Source organism: Pseudorca crassidens, chromosome 8 (genome assembly GCF_039906515.1).
Source record: "Pseudorca crassidens isolate mPseCra1 chromosome 8, mPseCra1.hap1, whole genome shotgun sequence".
Taxonomy (NCBI): Eukaryota; Metazoa; Chordata; class Mammalia; order Artiodactyla; family Delphinidae; genus Pseudorca; species Pseudorca crassidens.
Window position 1 is genome coordinate 70,485,132 of NC_090303.1, and position 18,497 is coordinate 70,503,628.

The 18,497-nt window shown below is 38.7% G+C and overlaps 1 protein-coding gene across 4 annotated transcripts in view; it reads left to right on the forward strand.

Moving 5' to 3' along the window:
- Positions 1-18,497, forward strand: part of ZNF277 (zinc finger protein 277) — a 132,501-nt gene that overhangs the window by 24,906 nt on the left and 89,098 nt on the right. Inside the window, exon 2 of one of the 4 annotated variants that reach the window (XM_067746763.1) lies at positions 5,488-5,626. The exons of the other annotated variants lie outside the window; for them this stretch is intronic. The gene's annotated coding sequence lies outside the window, so the exon portion shown is untranslated. The remainder of the gene's footprint in view (positions 1-5,487; positions 5,627-18,497) is intronic. 4 annotated transcript variants of the gene reach the window in all.

The following is an 18,497-nucleotide window of genomic DNA, read 5'->3' on the forward strand; positions in this document are numbered from 1 at the left end:
TCTGCCTTTCTGCCATATTACTCCTTGAAGTGCCTGGGAGCACCCTGCTCTCTCCAACTAGGTTAGCTCCTCTCATTTACTCATTATTTGCCCTTAAGGTCGTAGTTCAGATAATGAACTTCTTCATCTTTGACTGGCAGACTTAGGTCCTCTGTATACCCTGGATTTCCCTTATACCTTGTACTTACCATTATAACAAATGCCATGTATTGTAATTGTTTGTGTCTCTACCTGTGCTTTGGTAGCTGGATCCATATCTTCATCTCTAATCCTTTCTCTTCTCTTGGTGCCTAGCACACTGTAGATTTTCAATAAATATTTTTTAAATGAATGTTTAAGAGATTTTTATGTATTATAGGCATGGCAAACAAATTATGGATTTTCTGAAGTCTGATTTGAAATTTTTTTTTCCTTTTCTCTCAGCTACTGTAACTTCAGCTGTTTCACTGCCCCAAAATTTATCTCCTAAGTGTCTTATATGCAGATATAACAAAAATCCTTTGAAGTTATTATATACCAGGGATCTGGAAAGATGGAAAAGTGTATCTCTGCCCTTGGGGGAAGGGTATGTTAGTCATTTAAGAAAATCTCCAGGGAAGTCTGTTAGTAAAATCTGAAGGTGGGGGCTTCCCTGGTGGCGCAGTGGTTGAGAGTCCACCTGCCGATGCAGGGGACACGGGTTCGTGCCCCGGTCTGGGAAGATCCCACATGCCACGGAGCGGCTGGGCCCGTGAGCCATGGCTGCTGAGCCTGTGCTCCACAACGGGAGAGGCCACAACAGTGAGAGGCCCGTGTACCGCAAAAGAAAAAAGAAAAGAAAAAAAAAATCTGAAGGTGGGATGTTGGAATAGCGTGTTTCTGTGCTTGTTAGAGGCATTTAATTAATATAATTCTTGGACCGAATTGTTCAAACCTTATAGAAAACCTCTTCTGTTCTTTCCTCTCTTTGCATTTCCATGCTATTCCAAAATTCAGAGTACTAGGGGAATGTGGTTGGAATTGAGAGATAAAGAGAAATTCTAGATTCTTTCCATGGGTAATGGTTTATAATGCCCTTTAATTTATCTGGCAGCATCTCAGAAAACAATATGTTTTGTTTAAGTAGCTTACCAGGTTTCTGAAGATTATTACATTGAGTAGTTTTTCAAAGGGCTATACATAACTGACTGCAAACATCATGTCTTGATGACTATCAGCAGAATAAACATATTTTTACTTACTGATTCCACTCAAATATTCCTAAATAGCTTTACTTGTTTTGCTTTTTGTTGCCATAGTTATTCTCCCTCTTTGATGATCATTCATTTATTAATCAAACAAATATTCACTTAGCATCTACTGTATGCTGCACACTGGGCTGGGGGGCTAGAACCAGAAGAATGTATAAAGCGGACAAACTTCCTTCCTTCTTCAAATTTTAAAACTAGTGGGAGAGGGGCTTCCCTGGTGGCGCAGTAGTTAAGAATCCGCCTGCCAATGCAGGAGACACAGGTTCGAGCCCTGGTCCGGGAAGATCCCACATGCTGCGGAGCAACTAAGCCCGTGTGCCACAACTACTGAGCCTGCACTCTAGAGCCTGCGAGCCACAACTACTCAGCCCGCGTGCTGCAGCTACTGAAGCCCGCGGGCCTAGAGCCCATCCTCTGCAACAAGAGAAGCCACCGCAATGAGAAGCCCACACACCGCAACGAAGAGTAGCCCCCGCTTGCCGCAACTAGAGAAAGCCCACGCGCGCAGCCAAAAATTAAATAAATTAATAAATAAATAAATTTATTTTTAAAAAAACTAGTGGGAGAAATAGACTTTAGCAGAATTTCATCTTCTCTCCATATCATAATTTGTGGCTTCAGATCTTTGGTGGAGAGAACTGGGTATAAAATGAATATATATAGCAGAACCCAGGCCACAAACTCAGTGAAATTCAAGGGACTGCCAGGTAACAGAAGTGCTGGAAGTGGGGTGGAAAACGATCACTTTGAATTGCTGCTACTTTCAGCTTGATTTTGGAATAATAGGGGGTGGTGAGGATCATGGCAAATGGGAACATACCTACCCTGCCTGAGGAAGCAGCCATCCAGATCTGGATTATTGACATGTGGAAATGGACTCCCAGTGTTATCAGAGTCTGGAAATTTTTTTAATGTGTACTCTTTCAGTTTTAATGATGGTAGCTAATTGAAATTAAAATACTGTACATATCAAATAAAATATATCAGAGGGGTAGATTTGGCATGAGGGTTGCCAGTGTATAGACTCAGAGTCTGAGCTCCCTGTGAGTAAACTGCATGAGTTTTAGCATCTAATTTGAATACACAGAAGCCTTGTTTTCTTCCTTCCTTGTTAGAATTACCAGATTAAGCAAATGAAAATAAAGATTGAGGACCAATTATATTTGCATTTCAGATAAGCAGCTAATAACGTTTTTAGTATATACCCCAAATATTGCACAGGATGTGCTTATACTATGCAATACCATACAGTATTTGGGACATACTTATACTAAAACAGTATTCGTTGTATATCTGAAATTCAAATTTAACTGGGCATCCTATATTTTATCTGGCAATCCTGTTCCTAGTACTGTCTACTGTTTTGAATTTAAGTTTGCCAAATAAGTGGCCTATGGGTGAAATATTTACTTATGTTCCCAATTTATTAACAATTAATGTAAATAATTAAAATTTTAATTTTTATTAAGTGATGGCTGTATGCCAAGCTGGGCATACCTTCAAATAGGAATAGGGTTTTTTTGTTTGTTTTTTTTGTTTTTTAAATCTGGCTGTCTATGGGGAAGCCTTCTTATTTAGCCTTTATATATAAACTTCTCAAAATGTTTTTACAGTGTATTATTGTTTTGGCACAAAAATAATAATTCTTTCTATAGTCCAAATGAACATTTTTATCTACGTATTTATCCCCACACTACCAACTTGCCTTTATAACCTTTAAAAAAAAAAAACTTATCTTTGTAAATGTCCTTTCCACGTTAGCACATTGATTTTTATTTTAATCTTTGAAAAGCTAAGTTCTGAGCACTTTGCTTCAACTAGTATTCTCCCTGATGCCCACGTCACTGTGCAATTTTTTTTGTACTTTTTGAGATTCTCCTATTCTTCCCTTCGTGATACTAACCATCTATATTAATGAGTTAATAAACCAGGCTTGTTGCTAATGAATCGATTCATTCAACTCTAGATTTAATTAGAAAGACATTTAACATGCCAGCAGATGTTCTGGTTTTGTTTAATTGTCCCCAAATATAATAAAATACAATGAATTTTTATATTTTTGCATAAATTAAACTAAATCAAGATTTGTTACTCTATCATGTATTATAAAAGGCTAACTGATGCACTTTTGTTACCATTGTATTCCAAGTATCAGAAGGAAAATCAGTTTCCTTCTAAAAGCACTCACCTAACTCTTAACTGGCACAAGAGTAGGGTCTAGGAGTGAAGAGTATCCTGACCCTCAAATCTATATAAAGGAAACTAAGCCATAGATGCATCCCAAAGTGTTGGGTTTTTTTTTTTTTTTCTGTCAGTACTTTGATAAGGGATGCATCTTCTAAATTAATTAACCAATAAAAAAGTTACTTAAGAACTGTAATTCCAGAGACACTATCTAGTGAGTTCTTTTAATTGTTTGCTTTTCATGGTTTTGCTTGCAGTATTCAGAGGGACTTTTACTTTAAAAAAGAAAAAGTCAGAGTTTTAGGAGAGATTTTAATGTTCAGGGCTTTTATTAGAGATATTGGCAGGGAAGCTTTTAAATGTGTTAGTGCATGCACAAAAGTAACAGCTCAGACAAACTGAGCAGTCCTCACTTTGGACCTTCAGCCTCTAGCCTGCCCTTCCTAGAAAAGAAATGAAAGGATTCTATGCAGTATCCCAGATACCAAGTCAGTAGATGACATGAATTAAGCAATACTCAGATACAAAGGAAATTACAGATACATTAGGAAAAAACTGTCTTAAAAAAATTACCAAATGGGTAAATTCATCCATCCTGGGCACACTTCCTGAGGTAGGGTTATAAAGACTTGCAGAGTAGCTAAAGAGGAGGAAGAAGACAATAGAATTCCTTTCACCCTTCCAGGTCAGCTTTTTTGTTTTTTTCTTTGGTAGTTCCTTTTGTTTAAAAATATGTATTTTTTAAAAAATAGGGATCGGGCTTCCCTGGTGGCGCAGTGGTTAGGAGTCCGCCTGCCAATGCAGGGGACGCGGGTTTGCGCCCCGGTCCGGGAGGATCCCACGTGCCGCGGAGCGGCTGGGCCCATGAGCCATGGCCGCTGAGCCTGCGCGTCCGGAGCCTGTGCTCCGCAACGGGAGAGGCCACAACAGTGAGAGGCCCGCATACCGCAAAAAAAAAAAAAAAAATAGGGATCATAGTATAAATACGGATTTATACAGTTTTTTTCCTGAGTATTTCCCCATGCCACTAAATCTCTGAAAACACATTTTTAATGACTTGTTTAATGTCTATAATTCATTTAATCATTCTCTTATTGTTGGATATTAGGTCATTTTATTTTTTTCTATCATTAAATTAACATCAATAGGTATTCTTTAGTAAACCCCCCAATCTTGCTTTTATAGGGTAGGTATTTCTGGGAAGTGATCAGCCTTAGGTACCAGTTAAATTTTGATTTTCACATTACATTTCAGAGTGTAAGGAATGCAACAGTTTTCTAAAACTAGGGCAAGAAGAGAATGAAATCAGGCAGGTAGGCCAGGCAGAGAGCAAAGGTGATGGAACAGAAAGTTGTACCTACTCTGGTTTATGTACCATCCCAACTTCTGCAATGAAGTTACAGCATAGAGTGATTGCTTTTTTTTCATCTGAGGTTCACTTCTTACAACTTTGCAGTATTTTTCTTTTAGTTTTAACAGTTCTTTCAAGGATTTGGTAGGATTGTTAATACCATTCATATACAACCACAGAAATGTGTGTGAGACATAGAGATTAGACCTTGTAATGATAGGCTACCATAATCCCTAATATTTAATAGTCTCTAAGTAGAACTTGTCTCAGTGGTTCTCCTACTTATAAGTTTGCTCAGGCAGCTTGGAGAAGATTCCAACCACCATAAAAACTTGAGGCATTAAGTAGCTTCGTGAATTTCGAGTGTCTTTCTGGGCGCTACACTAGCATCTTTGAATTCCCTTCTGGGTTTCCCCTATATTCAATACTGTAGGCTGTCTGGTGTTGTTAGCTTCAACCAGGTGCTTGGGTGATTGGAATGAAGGTTCAGCTTTGACATCTATTTGCCTTCAAAACTAGTAATAATGTACCTGGAGACCAACTGTGTCTCATTTCACAATTTGTAAAGTCAGTTTTACCTAACAGCCAACAATTAGGTTTTCTGCCTATAAAAAAAAAATGAGAGGATACAAAATACATTTGCTAAATCCCATAAAGAGCTAATGAATGACATTTTATATGCCTAGCTATGTCTACTTTCTGGCTGTGTTTTTGATTTTTCAGATTGAGAAAGGTGATTGTAGTTAACCCTTGAACAACAGCTGTCTGAGCAGTGAGAGTCTACCTTTACCTGGATTTTTTTTTCTGTAAATACTGCAGTACTACATGATGTGCAGTTGCTGAGGTTGCTGTGGAATCACAGGTAAGGAGGGCCTGCTGTAAAGTTCTAGGCTGATTTTCAGCTGCGAGGATGCCGCCCCAATTTCCGCCTTGTTCAAGGGTCAACTCTACTTCATTTGGGTCCTTATTTCGTGCTTTTTCTGGCAGAAAAGAATAACTTGTATCGAAGGTGGAAACAAAATCTCATTTTTTAGAGATTTTTAACCTCTCCCCTAATTTTTTTTTTTTTTTTTTTTTTTTTGCGGTACGCGGGCCTCTCACTGTTGTGGCCTCTCCCGTTGCGGAGCACAGGCTCAGGACGCGCAGGCTCAGTGCGCTCCGCGGCATTTGGAATCTTCCGGGACCGGGGCACGAACCCATGTTCCCTGAATCGGCAGGCGGACTCTCAACCGCTGCGGACTCTCAACCGCTGCGCCACCAGGGAAGCCCTCCCCTAATTTATTTTTGTGCTTCTTGTCTGAATTTTACCACATGTAACATTTTGCCCCAAATCCTTATATTCTTTAACCTTCATGGTCCCTTTAGAATTGTGTTTTTAGGAGTTTCTTCATAATCTGCTCTCCATCAAAAGACACCAGTGCTCATTTGTTTAATCCTCTTGAATATCAAAGCCTCTAGTCAAAGCTATTGTGTCATTCTGCTTGCTTTTACTTGAATATTCTGTAATAGAAGACTTTTTTAAAGCAAGGTGACCTGAACTACCCTTTGTTCCAAATAAAGTTGCTTCATTTTTAAGTAACATCCTTTGACTTATACCAAGACAATAAACATTTTAAAAGTCTACTTAGTTTTTTAAGTGCAGTGCTACAAGTTTAAAGTTTTATCCTCTACTAAACATTTATTCTTCTGTTCAGTGTCTTGTAGCATGGGAGTACCAAGGGTGTATTCATTTTCTGTAGAATTTGGTGTTCCCTAACTCATTACTTTATATTTCTCTACAGTGAGTTCTGTACACTGCTCTCAGCCTGCCTGCATAGCTCTCCTCCTTCCTACAATCTGCCCTTCTAGTTTTGTGGCCTCAATAGATTTCATCTCCCTTCATGTTCTGTCTTCCAAATTACTGACATTTTTAAAAGCAATTAAATTTAAAAAGATTATTATTGAGCCATGCGTATAGACTGCTTGCCCAAATTTATGGATCTTAAAATTGTCAAGCTGCTGGCCAGGAATTTTCAGCCTTTTATTAAAGCTCAGAAAGAAAGCCAAGGGGAGAACAATGCAGGGAGTATTGTCTTACAAAGAGAACTTTGGACTTAAAGTTCCCATTGTAAATAATATTTTTAGTTTCAGTTTTTTTAAGAGTTTTTTTTTTTGGTCTATTTGCCTTAAATACTTTTTATTTACGAAAAAACTACTGCATGTGATTTATTTTCTCAATTAATATGTTAAAAGCCTAATAAGTGAATTATATTAATAAAGGTAATTTAATGACATAAAACATTTGTTCCATGGGATTATCTCTCAGAATGTTTTATAAATGATATAGAGGATTATATATTTTTTAAATACATTTTGTCTTATTAGTACAAAAGTATGCTGTTAATCATATTTAGATACTCTTCAAAGCTTAGTATTTAAGAGGCTATTTTGCTTTAGATTTGTTTCAATTAAAAATATGGATACTTTTGGTTGTAAATGTTGATGAATAATACTGCCTAACTTCGTGGGGACTCTGCCATTCACAGTGTCCATTAAGTAGTAATAAGATTAGAAAGGAGCAATAATAAGTTACTATACACCGTATTTAAATAACAACATATATATGGTCATGAAAGGGTGGGGGCATCAAGGTCTCTCCCTCATAATCCAGAATATTTGCTCAGGGAGAGTGTAATGACTCCAAGGTTAGGCTCTGGAATCAGACTGCCTGCATTCCAGTCCTCTGTGAAACCCTTTGGTCGAGGAGGTCATTGCTCAATCTCTGAATCAAAAAGCTGGATTTACTGTTGCTGAACAGTGGAGACCTGTACTTAAAAGGCATAGTCTTTCTGACAAAGCAGACTGCTGATCTTGTTTTGGGTTTTGGGAATCATAGAGCTCAGAGACCATTAGACTCTCAGAAGCAGTATTGTGTGGGGATTGGTAGACCTTTAGCTATAGCAATATAGTTGCTGAATGAAGCCTTTGCCAGTTAACTGACTTTCAGAAGTATCCTAATGGATTGAGTTGTCACTAACCCACTGGTATAAGTTTAAAACTGTGATTCTCTTACTACCTAACAATAACAAAACTGCCTTCCTCATAGAACTTTTTTTGATAATTAAATCAGAGATTGTGTATAAACATCCTAGCATAATGCCTAACAAAAACAAGCCATCATCGGGGCTTCCCTGGTGGCGCAGTGGTTGAGAATCCACCTGCCAGTGCAGGGAACACGGGTTCGATCCCTGGTCCGGAAAGATCCCACATGCCACAGAGCAACTGAGCCCGTGCACCACAACTACTGAGCCTGTGCTCTAGAGCCCGTGAGCCACAACTACTGAGCCCGCATGCTGCAACTACTGAAGCCTGCGCACCTAGAACCCGTGCTCTGCAGCAAGAGAAGCCACCGCAATGAGAAGCCCGCTCACTGCGATGAAGAGTAGCCCCCGCTCGCTGCAACTAGAGAAAGCCCGCGCGTAGCAACGAAGACCCAACACAGCCAAAATAAATAAATAAAATAAATAAATAAATTAAAAAAAAAACAAAAAACAAGCCATCATCTTCATCAGTCTGGCCTTTAAGAGGGTAGACTGTAAAGCCTTTAGAGCATTCGATCATCATATTGGGTCAGTATAGCACCTCACATTGGCCTCATTCCCCAGTGTTATATAATACATACTGTTCATTTTCACTTTTTTTTTTAAATATTTATTTATTTGGTTGTGCTGGGTCTTAGTTGCAGCAGGCGGGCTCCTTAGTTGTGGCTTGCCAACTCCTTAGTTGCAGCACATGAGCTCCTTAGTTGTGGCATGCAAACTTTTGGTTACGGCATGCATGTGGGATCTCATACCCTGACCAGGGATCGAACCCAGGCCCCCTGTATTGGGAGCGTGGGGTCATAACCACTGCGCCACCAGGGAAGTCCCCATTTTCACTTTTATGTGTGCTTAATACACGGCTCTACAGTGTCAACATTTTATGCAGTGTTTATTTCACTTTTAAATAGATATCACTTGCTTTCTAGACCAGTGGGCTTTTTGTGGGTTTGGTTTGGTTTTTAAGCTTTTGTGAGAATCACAGATCTCTTTGAGAACCTGGTAAAAGCTGTGAACTTTTCCCCTGAGTGATGTTTCTGTGCATATACATATGTTTATATACAATTTCTTAAATTCTCAGATTCCGTGAAAGCTCAGGCCCTGCTCTTCAAAACTACCTCTGTTCCAAAAGATATAGTTTTCTGTGAGAATCTTTACATCTAGAAGCATAGGTTTCAGTTGTAGGACACTGGGTAATACCAATAAAAATAGCCCTTTATGATAGAAAACATAAAATGTATCTTGGAGATTGAGGGTGAAGGTTGAAATGGATTAGACAAAAAGGTGCCAGTTCCTGGAGGCCACAGTGGCCCTTTCTAGGCAACAGTGCAGGCTGGGCAGTAGCTTTTGAACATTAGTATACAGAAGCACACCTGGGATCCTGCTCTGGGCCCAAAGCCCCAAATTTGATTAATTAGATCTGGCACTGGATGATTCTGGTCCTAACTACTGTTAAAGGAAAACTGAAGTTATCAAATCCAAACATTGTTATGATGTAGCAAGTTCTCCCCACTTTCCTCTCCAGTCCAATTTTTTTTTGTAATATCTGTCGCTCTTGCACTGTAAGGAATCCTCTGAAACAGAAGTGTTTCACTAGAAGATTTTGCGGTGTCAGGTCACTAGGCCTTTGGTTCTTAAATTGCATCACCTGTTAAAACAGGTTGCTTGCTAAAGAGCAAATTTCTGGGCCCCACCCCCAGAGTTTCTGATTTAGTAGGTCCTGGTCTGGGGCCCAGTGATTTGCATTTCTAACAGCTTTTCAGGTGATGCTGATGCTGCTGGTCCAGGGGCCACACTTCAAGGACTACTGCTCAAGGCATTGATGTATCATTGGTCCTCTAGGCCCACTTACCACTAGTCACAAACACGAGATTGTTTATACCAACTACTCAAACTCAATAATTTGATTTGTGTTGAGTAATTATTTGTAATAACTCTAGCTCAGTTGATAGGGATAATTGCTCTTGGTTAGTGCCTAACAGTCAATAAAAGTGTTGCAGAAATGTCTTCAGGCTTGAGAGAATGGGACAAGGGCAGAAAGAAACTTCTAAGTAAATTATTTAGTAAGATTAAAAAAAAAAAAAGGAACCACAGCAACCCTGACTTTAAAATGCAGAGTGCTTCCTCTGGACCCTAGCCTGACTCTAGTTGAGAGAAACTTTTGAGCAAAGGCTGCATCCGTAACCAGGAATAGGTCACACTTATAATATGGCCCTACCTAGGTTATGCTTCCCTAGAAAGGAAATAAGGAGCTTCTATAGCTAGAGAGATTGTTGACCATCTTTTCTGACTCTCTTCATATCAGAATAAAAGAAAGAAATCAAGTTCATGTTCAAAGTCAAAAATTATGATATCTGGTTACCCCTGCTAATCTCACCTCTGAATTGCTAATGACCAGACTTTTCTTTTTTTAAAGAATCAATTTTATTTATTTATTTATTTTTGGCTGCATTGGGTCTTCGTTGCTGCACACAGGCTTTCTCTAGTTGTGGTGAGCGGGGGCTACTCTTCGTTGTGGTGTGCGAGCTTCTCATTGCTGTGGCCTCTCTTGTTGCGGAGCGCGGGCTCCAGGCGCACAGGCTTCAGTAGTTGTGGCACACAGCCTCAGTAGTTGGGGCTCATGGGCTTAGTTGCTCTGCGGCATTGTGGGATCCTTCTGGACCAGGGATCGAACCCTTGTCCCCTGCATTGGCAGGCGGATTCTTAACTACTGCGCCACCAGGGAAGTCCCGTGACCAGACTTTCTTTAACCACTTCCATAACTAAAGATATAAATGATCCACATTAAAATATTGGTACCCTTTGACCTAGAAATTCTACTTCTAATTAATCCTAAGAAAATTACTATTTTAAAAAGAGCAGAGATTTAGCTAAAGGTATATTCACTGCAATTTTGTTTATAATAGCAATAAGTGTGTACAATTGGTTAAATAAATTGTTATATTCCATTGTTAGAATACTCTGGTTATTTTAAGTAATTTTATAGAAGGATATTTGGTGGTGTGGAAAGTTCCTTATGGCATATTAAGTGGAGGGGAAAAAAACATGTATCAGGAAAGTATTTTTGGGATTTTTAATTAAAAATGTGTGGCGATATATATGAAGAAAAATCATCATAATCTTAATTGTGCTTATTTCTGAATCGTGGGATCATGGGTGCATTTCCCCTTTGTTTTGCTTAAAAGTCCTACAATGTACTCATTTTTGTTGTCTGAAAATTTTGCTTTAGAAATCTGTACGATTTAAACTATTTTAGTGAGAGTTTTAATCAAGTATTACACCAGTCAACCAAGAAGTACAGAAAATACCTGAGAGCACTTTCTTATATTTTGAATAAGAAGAAAAAGTGAAAGTCTCAGAACAGTACTGGATGCTTCTCCGTATTTAAGAAAGGTCAGTGCTGGGAGAGGAAAGGGTGCAGAAGGAAGCTGTTGAAGACTGCCCTATTAGCCTTTAAATGGTAAAGGCAGACAGAGCTAAGTGTAGTATTGCCATCACACTACAGAGAGAACTCTGCCTGTTAACAACATTTCTACACTTATTAGTTTAATTCTTTTTTTTTTTTTTTTTTTGCGGTACGCGGGCCTCTCATTGTTGTGGCCTCTCCCTTTGCAGAGCACAGGCTCAGCGGCCATGGCTCACGGGCCCAGCCGGACCGGGGCACGCCCCACATCCCCTGCATGGCAGGCGGACTCTCAACCACTGCGCCACCAGAGAAGCCCTAGTTTAATCCTTAAGATGACTGTACAGTTACTCTCTGGCCAGTGGATCACTAACAATGGTCCAGGGTTATCACTGGATATAAAATCACAGACCAAGAAATGAAGACTTTTTTTGGACATTGGGTAAGAGTTGTAATAACTTCGGCAATTTCCAGTAAGATATTTGAAGACCTCACCAGCGTATCATAACAAACCTTTGAAAATAATTATAAAATTTAGGTTTGTTGAATACTGAAAACCTCACTGAAATCTCTAAAGTTTTACTGTACTCCTAAAACAATTGCTTACCAGAAACTAGCAGTGCCAATAATTTGTTTTGTAAAATATCCCTTGGCTATTTGTAGTTGGAGGTCTTCTCTTATGGAGCTCTTGGTGTCACACATATATGTTAGATTTAAAGAGCTCATCCTTAAAGTTTCTTAATCCTTAATGCAACAAAAAAAGTATATTTATCTTTTAATGAATGTAGGACTCATCTCTTTAATATTAATAAACTTTCTACTCTTTATTCTTTTTTAAGTAAGAATTTGTTCAACCCAGTGGCTTTCATCTGGATGAGTGGTTTATGAAGCTTCCCAAATTATTATAACAATATCCCTTTCCCCCACTGTAAATTACATGTTTGGAGCACAGCAGAAATGACAGCTGGCAGTGAGATTCAGAGTGAAGCACCTTTCTGCTCTGTAATAGATTCCTTTGACCACTGCTATATCCTCTTATATTTAAGTATATTGGGTATGTTGAATAGAATTACTGTCCCATTAGCTTATTTTATACAGCCCAAATAACTTATTTTGTGGGGTTTTTGGCGGGTTTTTTTTTTGCAGTACGCGGGCCTCTCACTCTGTGGCCTCTCCCGTTGCGGAGCACAGGCTCCGCACGCGCAGGCTCAGCGGCCATGGCTCACGGGCCCAGCCGCTCCGCGGCATGTGGGATCTTCCCGGACCGGGGCATGAACCCGTGTTCCCTGCATCGGCAGGCGGACCCTCAACCACTGCGCCACCAGGGAAGCCCTTATTTTGTGTTTTATATTTTATTTAGTAGCTATCATGCATGATCAATAACCAACGTTGAGTGGAGTGCTAGGATTTGGGAAACCTAATGTCTTTTGATGCTGATCTTATCTTTATTGATTTTATCAGTCAAATATTTCCCTATTGTGTTTTAACTTTAAATGCATTCTGTTCAAAAAATCTTATTTCTTAAGTGCTTTACAGCTTTATAGAGTCAGAGCTGAGAATGAGAAGAGGTTGGGGAATGGGCAGAAGAGAGCAAGGGTGATGAACAGCCCTTTTAAGAATTGCTAACATTTGACTAGCTTTGTTGGCTGTTTGGGGGTTTTTTTGTTTTTGTTTTTTTAATCTCTTGTCTGATTCCAAAAGTCCCCTTCATTTTTTTTTCCCTTTCCTGTTTTTCCGTTCTTTTTTGTTAGTGCACTTCTAATTGCTAGGGCATATCTGCTGACTGGAAGAGGACTAGGAGGTTTGAGTCATCAGACCTAGGAAGCATAGAGGAAGGCAGGGTGTTCTCTACTGCTGACATCTCCTGATTCCACAAAGGGGATCTGAGCCCACTGCACTTTCAAAATAACAGTGGTGGCAGCTTGCCCTATCACAGACCTTCCCCAACATTTCCCTGGATGCTCCCTCAGATGATTGAAATTCTCAAGCAACTGGAACTCACCCTCTCCTTTCATGGGGAAAGCTATAGTTTTGTTAACTAGCCCAGTGTAAGACCCATCCAAATGATTCTGAATGGTTTTGAGTGTCATTTCTGGAAAGTCCAAAGTACCTTATGACAATTTGACTTGAAGGTGAATTTATCTATATGTTCCTTAAGGGTTTACAATGTGTTGCTTTTCTGTCTTTTCTGTTCTTTTTGTACAGAACTTTATCCCACATAGAATCATTTGGTGAACACTCGAAATTTGGAATGAATTTATAACACAAGAAGTACAAAAATAATTTATAGATCATTGCTTCTGAACTTCTTTTTTTTTTGGCACGTCCAAAATTAAAATCCAAAGTGGATTTTGTGGAATTATTTATCTTCAGATCAAAGTAAAACATACCGAAACTATGGATGGGTTGCTGCTGTTTTGTCAGTACATACACTCTTTCCTTGGCTTGCTTATTTTGAATTGCTGTCAGTTTTTTGAAGATAATTTTGTGTACCTATTTTAGGTGGTTTATGTAAACATCTGGTGAGGTTTCATTGATTGCCACTTAATAACTTCAAATACACAGTCATTTAAGCATTTTGTTTTAATCTAGATTTCTTGAGAGGTTTCTTCACTGTTAAGACTCTGCACCTCTTTGATATCAGTGTTTTTTTATTCCGTGAGTCAATACACTGAATCTTACAGACTGGCACTCCTGAGTGATACTTATTATCTTCCTCTATTTAGTATTTTTCTCTCTCAGAATGGCAATTTTATATCTGGATTTTGGGGGATAAATCCATTCCAGTAAAATTGGTTATAAAGCATGTTTTGATAAAACAAGTGCTATTTTCTCATTGTTTTGCAGAATAAAACTGGAACTGCATTGGGGAAGGACAAAGCCTCCTTGTTGACTTGGCTGTAACGTGATGCAGAAACTGTTAAGATGGCCAGTTATTTGGCATAATGAACATTGGCCTATTACAAGAAGGCTTGTTGTAACACTTTACTAGGGAGGCAAGATGCGAAGTAGAAAATAACTTCTAGGTTATAGTTTTCTCATCCCTGAAGTGGAGTTTTGATTCTAGGTCCTCACTCACTGTAAGCTGTGATATACTATACCAGAAGCACTTTTTCAATATGTGGAGTACTGTGATTCCCTAGTCCCACGTTCTTTTATTAAGGGTTTTTAAGTCTAAAAGCTGAGCTATGTTATCAGTAGATGCCCTCATCTGTCCCGGTGTATTCAGCCCTAAAAATACTTTGTTATATACAAATAACAGAGGTGCTTCTACTCTAGTAACCTTATGCATTCCTGAAAAACTGCATTCTACAGAAGTACGCGACACAAATAACAGGTCTTAAGCGTGGCAGGGGGTGGGGGATTGGGTTAGGGATAGATCACTCAAAACCAATAGAACTTTGTAAACCATAGCAATCCTAATAAAAAGAGCAGCATGGTTAAGTCTCCACTGGATTTACAGTCCAGTTAATTCTTTGCATCATTGAACTCTGGAATTCATGCTGCCTCCTTCAAACTATAGTTCCTTGGAGACATTTACTCCTAATGAAGACCAGTTTTATCTAAATTAAATACCCAACTCACTGTGTAGACTGCTGTCAATCAGGTGTTTTGTTTTGTTTTTAAGACTTTATTTTTTTAGAGCAGTTTTAGATTTACCACAAAATCACAGAGGTACAGAGGTTTCCCATATACTCCTTACCCCCATACATGAATAGCCTTTCCGATTATCAGCGTTATTCACCAGAATGGTACATTTTTTACCAAGGATGAGCGTACATTGACCTATCATAATCACCCAAAGTCCATTGTTTACTTTAGGGTTCCCCCTTGGTGTTGTACATTCTAAGGGTTTGGACAAATGTATAATGGCATATATCCATTTTTATAATATCCTACAGAGTATTTTCACTGCTCTAAAAATCCTCTGTGCTCTGCATAATCATCTGCATAATCTGCATAATCATCTGCATAATCATCACCCCCATCCCAGCTACCACTGATCTTTTTATGGTCTCCATAGGTTTGCCTTTTCCAGAACGGTATATAGTTAGAATCACAGTATGCAGCCTTTTTAGATTGGCTTCTTGTACTTAGTAATATGCATTTAAGATTGTTCCATGTGTTTTTATGTCTTGATAGCTCATTTCTTTTTAGTGCTGAATAATATTCCATTGTCTGGATGTACCAAAATTAATTTATCCATTTGCCTACTGCAGGACATCTTGGTTGCTTCCAAGTTTTGACAATTATGATTAAAGCTGCTGTAAACATCTGTGTGCAGGTTTTTGTGTGGACATCAGTTTTCAGCTCCTTTGGGTAAATAACAAGGAGTACGATTGCTGGATTGTATGGTAAGAGTATGTTTAGTTTTGTAAGAAGCTGCCACACAGTCTTCCAAAGTGACTGTACCATTTTGTGTTCCCACCAGAAATGAATGAGAGTTCCTGTTGCTCCACATCCTCACCAGCATTTGGTGTGTTCAGTGTTCTGGATTTTGGCCATTCTAATAGCTGTATAGTAGGATCTTGTTTTAATTTGCATTTCCCTCATACCATATGTTGTGGAGCATCTTTTCATATGCTTATTTGCCTTCTGTATATCTTCTTTGATGATGTTAATATCTTCAGCCCCATATAATATTGTAAATCAACTATACTTCAATTAAAAAATAATAAAGATCTTCAGCCCATTTTTTAATCCGGTTGTTTGTTATCTTATTGTTGAGTTTTAAGAGTTTTTTGGTATATTGTGGATAACAGTCCTTTATCAAGTGTGTCTTTTTTTTTTTTTTTTTTTTTTTGCGTTACGCGGGCCCCTCACCGTTGTGGCCTTTCCCATTGCGGAGCACAGGCTCCGGACGCGCAGGCTCAGCAGCCATGGCTCACGGGCCCAGCCGCTCCGCGGCATGGGGGATCCTCCCGGACACGAACCCGTGTCCCCTGCATCGGCAGGCGGACTCTCAACCACTGCGCCACCAGGGAAGCCCTATCAGGTGTGTCTTTTGCAAATCTTTTCTTCCAGTCTGTGGCTTGGCTTCTCATTTTCTTGATACTGTCTTTTTCAGAGTGGAAGTTTTTAATTTTAATGAAGTTCACCTTATCAGTTATTTCTTTCAGGGATCCTGTCTTTGGTGTTGTATCTAAAAAGGCATCATTATGCTCAAGGTCATCAAGGTTTTCTCCTATGTTATTATTGACTTAAAAATGCACAACATAAAAGCTGTGAGTCTGGTTTATTCATTTTCTTACTAAGGACTGTAGCCCTGGAGACTGCCTCTCAGATAGCTCTGAGAAACTGTTCCAAAGAGGTAAGCAGGGAGGTCAGTATATTTGTGATTTTGGCAAAGGTGGTCTGTGCAACCAAGCACACCTCTTGGTAGAAGGTTGCTGGTAGTCACAAGGAGCAGATATCTTAGTTCATTGTTTTAGTGCTTTTCTAAGTATGGGAAGATGCAAGAATCCAGGTTCATAAAAAAGTTTCTTCTGAAAATATCTCACTATCTGAAGGCCTGTTCTGCCAGTTTTCCCAGAGCTCAGAGAGCCTCATTCCTGATCTCCACCCTGAACTCCTTTCAGGACGTGTTGAAGATCAGCAACTGCGGTGGCTAATGACTCAATCCTTGTGGAGCTGGGTGGCCAGTGGCATTTTTTAGTTGGCATTATTGTCTAAGAGTTTTACAGTTTTGTGTTTTACGATTAGGTCTGTGATCCATTTTGAGTTAATTTTTGTGAAGAGTGTAAGGTCTGTGCCTAGATTGATTTTTTTTTTTTTTGGTGGGGAGGGGCCTGTGAATGTCCATTTGTTCCAACCATTTGTTGAAAAGACACTCTGTCAGTCAGGTGTTATTTAAACACGGGAAGAAATGCCATTGCACCTTGTTCATCTGTATCATCAGCTTCCTTGAATAGCTTAACATAATGGAAAGAATAGCAGTTCTTGAAGTCCCTACTTGCTGTAAGGAAGAACTTAACTAGATTTTCAGGAGTTTTGTTAAAGATTGTTGTATATTGCTTAGGCTTTCTTGAAATAATGAGAAAGCATGCCGTGATTGCTTCAAATCACTATTTTGCTGGAAAAAAATGCACATGAACTAATACAACTTCTGTGTTATGCTGGCGTTATTCTTCAGTTTATCAAATGTGTATGAGCAGATTCACAGTAAAGAAACATATTGCATCAATGACTTTAATTTGATTACCTTTCATAAATAAAGTGCAAAGATGTTGTTTTTCCCAAAACCAGAAACCATTTTTTAACCTTCCCCCATAAAATGTCTATCTTTTTTACTCTTACATTAAATTATGAAGTCATAGAATTGATCATAACAGGTTTTCCTTAGAACAGTAGTTTGTGGATTCACATAAAACATGTACCAGTCACCACAGAATGATTACATTAGAATCACTGTGTGGAAAACATCATGTTTCCAAAGCTCCCTAGTTGATTTATATGTACTATCAGGTTTGAGAATCACTGCTTGAAAATAAAAATAACAAAAGATATTCATCAAGTATCATTTTTAGTAAAGTTGCATTTGGACATCCAGTGAAGCCAGTGCTAGTCAGATGAACTGCTGACAAAATTCTGTGTTTGCTGTTGCATGAGTAATTTGCAACATGTACTATTTTATGTTAACTAACTTCCACTCATTCTTTTAAGGATACAAGATATATATCACTTTTTGGATTAATTTTTGTAATTATGAGGTAAACCATGGGAAATTAGTACTACATCTGAAATTCTAGGATTAAAATCTGTTGTATGTTTTATTGTCCAGCAACTTTTTATTTCCTCTTCCTTTGTATTGGAAGGCAAGTGATTTTTGTGATGTAGTCACATTTAGAGAAGGTTATTTTACATCATGGAGATGGGATTTATACTAAACTCACTGAAGATACGGGAGAGGTTGTCAGTAGACAAGTAAATTGAGAATTATATTTTTTTAAATGTCCTGAAAAATGATTGGATCACAAGTGTTGTGCAGAAGCTTTAAAAGACTACTCACAACTGTCTTTATAAAAGCAGCAGCTCCAGATAACTTGAAGAAAAAGGATTTGTTAAATACCTCAAAGTAAGACCAAACAACTACCCAAGCAGTCTGGCATGTAACTGGAACTAAGGAAGTGCATCCAGTGCTTCAGTATTTCGCTTGCTGGATATAGGCTACCTTACCATTGCGCTTTGTTCTTTTCTCTCCTCTGGTGCTTCTTACATTCTAGGTCGTGTGAGATGTATCTGTGAACTTGACC